At 33.1% G+C, this 5,892-nt stretch overlaps 1 long non-coding RNA gene across 2 annotated transcripts in view; it reads left to right on the top strand.

The window, feature by feature from the left end:
• LOC136795281 (uncharacterized) overlaps positions 1-5,892 on the top strand; it is a 26,092-nt gene that overhangs the window by 14,709 nt on the left and 5,491 nt on the right. The window contains exon 3 of one of the 2 annotated variants that reach the window (XR_010842865.1): positions 167-1,787. The exons of the other annotated variant lie outside the window; for it this stretch is intronic. This is a non-coding gene — a long non-coding RNA (uncharacterized lncRNA). Of the gene's footprint in view, positions 1-166; positions 1,788-5,892 lie in introns of those variants that run through there. 2 annotated transcript variants of the gene reach the window in all.

Here is a 5,892-nt window from a genome sequence, read left to right as displayed (position 1 = left end):
GTATAAATAATACCTATATAAATAAATAAAACTTGTAAATTTACAGATGTCCGAAACATCGCCTGTGTTACGTACAGGATAAAACTTTTGAATAGATTTTATTTTAACTGAAATAGAAAATTTGAATAATAATATGAAGTATTTCAAGTCTCAATTTTTTTTTTAGGACTCATTCCGGAGTTTTCTCGTGGGATAAGATGGCAATGACACCATTCATCAACGATGTTTATATATAAAACTTTTTTAATAAAAAAAAAATTTCCCTTGGCCACCGGACGGATTTTGGTATAGTGCCATTTGTTAAACCAGATAGATCGCAAGCTTTTAAGATTTATTCACATATCTTGTGAACGGATGACATCGATTGAAAGAGTATAAACAAAGACAACGGTACCGCCGAATGTTTTTTTTTTGTTTCGAAAAAAAAGACTTTCTTAAAATAATAGCAAAAAACCTTTTCATTTTCTAAGATATAAATATTTTGCCAGGAAGTAAAATATTGCTATGGTCGTGTTTTGAAAAACGTGACAGCTCCATTCATTATTATAGCTTTTCATTGTCATAGGTAATACCACTCAATGTCGTTTGCAACCCTCTCTTCCCGTGATGATTTTTATGTTTTATGCAGTTATCTAACGAATGTGTATGGAATTATTTATGATTTCTTATTCGCAAAAACAGACTGCGTGGTGTTCGCCCTACAGAAAGGGAAGCAAACCAGTCTACCTCGCACGCTCGAAGTGGCAAACTCCGTACTAAAGCCTTCAAACTCTATAGTTTATCTGGGCATTAAATTGGATCGCCACATGATACTGTCAGGTCATTGCTACATGGAAACCAAACGAGTCCGTCTCAGATCATACCGGCTACACCACCTTTTATCATCACCAGTACTCTCACTAAGGCTCATACTCCAAATTCATAAAAGTATTTTGAGACCAGCACTTCTATATGGTGCTCCACTCTTCACCTATCTCAGAGAAGGGACACAGCGCCATCTACAACGCTTCCAGGAAACAGTGTTGCGGAAGATTGTGCGGCCAACATCGCTGAAGAAGATGAAGATAGATCATCTACACGAGCTCTTCGAAGTACCTAAGAATGAGTTCATCCAACCCAGGCACATAAAGCTTTTCGACTCTCTACAGCACCAAAGAAATTCACTGTTCAGGACCTCACACCAGCGCCCCCTCCGGTGCGTTGGCAACAAACCAGATAAAAATTCAGAAACGACGTGCCAGGACACGTATTTAGGGAATAAGTTTTTTAGGTTTAGTTTAAATTTCAAAATCAATGTGTGCCCGGCACATTATAAAATTCAAGGAACGCCCAATACAACAAAATTACAACTCAAAAAATTTCTTAAAATGTAGGCCACTACAGAAGAAGGAAACAGTACGGAATCAAAATATATATTGGTATATATATTCACGCTAAAAACCATAAATTCAGAAATATGGGTTATGAAAAAAAAAGAATTATTTATTACTCAGCCACGGAGGCACCACCTGGGGCACTGGTACGGTAAGGTAAGGTGAGTGTGGCTGGTGGCTAGGTACATCGGACCGCACTAATTAGCTTTGGATGAAAGTACAGGCAGCACATGTAACATTTTTATTGAATAAAATATAGTAATAAAAAATTTCTTGTGGACGTTGGTCCCTTGGTAATAATTAGAGAACAAATTTTTGTGCTGAAGAAAAACGAAAAAAGTACAGTAAAATATCCAAAATGTGTAACATCGCACAGTAAAAATCCAAAATATGTATTAAATACCCAAATCTTTATTGTCAATTTAAAATATTAATACATGGAAATTAAACTTGCTAAATCCTCTCTACATTTATGCTAACATGTATAAAAAACTAAACTTCTTTGATTAAAAACCTAATATATTGACCATGATTCAAGAGATATGAGGAAACAATTCTATTAAATGGTTTTAAATTCATATTATGAAGACTGGAATTAAATTTTCATTAAACTTCATCAAACAACCTCAATTTTAAGTTTTAGAAAAATATGCAAGGCCTATCTGGAAAGCCGTATTTAAAAAATATTCTTGCAAGTAAAATTACTTTTTAATTTTCCCTCTTGTTTCTCATAGCTTGTTCTTTTGTTTGGTTTTCAATTTTGTATTTATATGCAAAAATAGCATTGACCAAAAAACTATATAAGTAATACGTCGATGTAGAAAAACTTTAAAGAGTTTGATAAAAAAATTATTGGTATATTCACTTTCGGCATTTTGTTCAAGCTTGAAATATTTTATAACTTATAATTTATTTTTCACCATTTCTAGAAAAGTTTGCCTAACTAGTCTAGTAAAACTAGCTTAAAATTTTGCTGTGCCTAGAAGTAAGTGTAACTCTTGTTTAGAAATGTTTGAAATATGATTGTAAGATGTTTACCACTCCCTGAGTCGCCTGGTCCATTTTCGACCTCTAACGTGAGTGAGCACCTGTCATTGGAAAAAATAAGTATTATTCCACTCTTTTTGTTCTATGGAACATATAATATAATATATGGAGGCTATATTTAACCGTCAAAATTGTTTTATATCATACAAGACAGAAAAGACTGGAGACTGCTCGTCGATTCTGACTATTACCACAATTACGAGACAAACGTCCTAAACTGCCAATCCATTACAAAAGACTGATCTACATGACTATTATAAGGCCTATCTGGACGTACGGAGATGAGGTTTGGGGCTCAACTAAACCATCAAATTCCTCACGAATCCAATACTTACAGTCCAAAATCCTTATTGCTCCTTACTTTGTCACGAATCAAGTCATCCATCAGGACCTCATTGTCTCATATGTTGCCGATTTGGCCAGAATTAGATACCAATCCTTTCATGATAAACTTCCCAACCACCCAAATCCATTGTTTCTAATCTGGTTTCTCCTGCATTACCTAATAATCTTCCTAGGTGTCTGAAAAGAAGATGGCCTCGAGATCTTCTCCTCTAGAAATGTTATTGGAGTTTATCAATGGGTAGATTCTCCACATGTTTGTATCATTTCATTTGATCACGCAGCAAATTTACTAGTTGTATATATTTTATACAGTTGTAAATAACAATAAATAAATAATTGAAAAAAAAAGTTTTATAAGTAGTAAATCGTATTTCGAATCCACCCTCGCAATGTGTCCCACCCTCTTTGTAAGGCACTTTATAAAATAAAATTCGATCTCAAATTGTTTGTTTCAAGTCACCAACTGATTTAGCCAGTTATGAAATGAGGATTCTATTAAAAAATACTAATCATTATTTATTGTAAAACGAAATCAAATAAAAACTGTAGGTCCAGACATTTTTCTTTCACTCCTCCCCAGAAAATACTTAGAGGCGTAGATTGGAAGGGAACATGGTTAGATGAATAGGGTGGGAAAGGACGATAGTGGGTAGCCCCTTGGATTATTCTGCAGAGGCAGACTTTGTTGGGGACCTATGGTCCATTTCAATGAATTTTTGTTGGTAATAATTGGTTAAAAACATTAGGCACGTTTCTGAGGGTTCTTCCTAAACCACCTCAGCAGGCGAGAAAAACTTTTCATATATTATCAGAAATTTTTGATGTTATCTCGTACCGCCTTAGCTATGTATATTTAATGATTATTATTTATCTGTCGATTTGTATTTTTATTTATACTAACAACAAAATATGATTCATTTTATTAAATGAGTTTAAGTGTGTTAAAATCACAAAACCCGAAAGTCCTTTCCAGTAAAGTATACTAAAAATATTTGTTTTGGAAAAGTCAAGTCAAAATCGGTTTAAGAGTCATCCTAATCCTTTAAATACGAATTTTCATATATATCAAAAAATAGAAATTCTTGGGTTTGATTTATGGAGGATATTTTTTTTTTCTGTAAAGTTCCCGCGTTTAAAAAATAAATTAATAACTCCTTACAATGTTGTCAAAACCCAACATAACTACAACTGTTGCAAAGCTAAACTCCCACTCATTCGACCTATATGAATATCTTTTAGATTTTATGCCGTTATACTTGAGAAAAAGCTGTTTGAAATCAAGAAAATTTTCTCAAATGTTTAGTTTTCAAAGCTCCGGTTTTAATTTGTTTATGAAGATCCAATTTGCATCATTTTGTGTTTTTAGAGTGTCCTGAGGATAATGTTTTGTGTAGATTAGTGGTGTCGTATTGAAGTAAATGCAATTTTTGTGATTTTGGAGAACAAATCGAATGCCATTCATTAAAGGCGAATATTTTGAGCAAAAGATTTTAGGAAAATTCGACTCTAAGGGTTGTGGGTGCGAAAAACGAATATCTACTTTATTTTTCTATAAAATAATATTTTGTTCCGCTTTTCCAGGTCTGTCGGTCTAATGTATTTTAATACTGTGTTGCTATAATGACGTTGTGAGATATTTATGTACCAATCGATTTCTTCGGATGTAGAATAAGAACAAAATATTTAAAGTTGTATTAATTGAGATATAATGCGTACTTTATATAAAAAAATCGCTTCTTAAATAGTAGTCCAAAAACATTTTTTTTTCATAAGAAGGTATTCAAAATCGTTTTAAGCGTCCTCAAAAAACCCTTAAATACAAAATTTCAGAATAAGTATTTTACCTGACCGGTTCAAACATATATTTGGCAGGAACCTATGCTAAGAGTACACCAATGGAACATACAGACCAACTAAGGTTGCAAAATGGGTCAGTTAAAGTATTTTTTGTGAAAATTTGTATTTAACAGTTTTTTGAGACAGATTTAAGGAAAGACAATACAATCACTATTATCATCTTGAAAAGACTATAAAATGTTTTTTATTGTTTTAAAAGGATATAAATGTAATCGCTAATACCATAGTTGGACGTTACTAAATAGTAATTATACAACGTTTTCTAATAAGACAAAATTATTTTACTGAATACTTATTTCGTTGACTGCATCACTTTTTCTGTGAAGTTAAAATAGGTACAAGTTTATTTAACAGCCAAGTAGCCGCCATTTTCAGTTCAGCTTCTTGAAACCGTTGTTCTAAATTGTTCCTGGAATTAAGAAGACTGTGCCAATAATCATTAATTATTTGTCCTGTTTCATTCGTTTCCCGCTTGAGAATAGAACCTAATCTAAGCAATTTAAGTATATATATATTTTGTTAGATGCTGCTCTTTTTAACTTAATCAACTGAAAATAAAAATCTCTTTAATAGAATAGGAGAATCGTGCTCCCAAAAATGAGTAAATTAATAGAGTAATACGGACGAAATTAGAACCGGAATCAGATTTTCAACAAAACTAAAGTGTTGCTAAGCAAAAGATTGATGAAGGAACCTTGATTTATTCAGCAATTACTATTGTAAAATTATTACTTGATATTTTGAATTGTTCGTGGTGTTAGGAATTGTGATATTCCATAAACTGTATTGTTCGTTAATGCAAGTCACACCTACGAGAATAAAAATAACATGCTGATCATTACAACATACATTACAACTTGGTGACCAAGAAGAATCGCCTAAGGTGGTTTGGTTAAGTATCTTAGAAAGGATGAATACCTGATAAAAGGTTCAGGAAGACTTGAAAGGAGGCCTTGAACAGAAGAAGAGGAATAAACTGGAGGAGGCGGTGGACAATAATACACAACAGGCTAAATAAGCAGGAACCTCACGCTGCCCAGTAATGGATGAGGACAAGAAGAAGAGAATGATATGATACAATAATTTTATATACACAGGGAAGAATCAAAATAAATCCTGACAAATCCTATCAGATCACCTTTACTCTCCGTCGTAAACCTCTGCCCTCCTGTCCTACAGTATCCTTTCTTAATACTCCACTAACGCCTGTTGAACAGATTCGATACTTAGAACTCCATCTTGACAAGAGACTTACTTGGAATCCACACAC

This window comes from Halyomorpha halys, unplaced genomic scaffold (genome assembly GCF_000696795.3).
Source record: "Halyomorpha halys isolate HHAL.00 unplaced genomic scaffold, Hhal_1.1 Scaffold413.1, whole genome shotgun sequence".
Taxonomy (NCBI): domain Eukaryota; kingdom Metazoa; phylum Arthropoda; class Insecta; order Hemiptera; family Pentatomidae; genus Halyomorpha; species Halyomorpha halys.
This window is presented reverse-complemented; position numbering and strand designations above follow the sequence as displayed.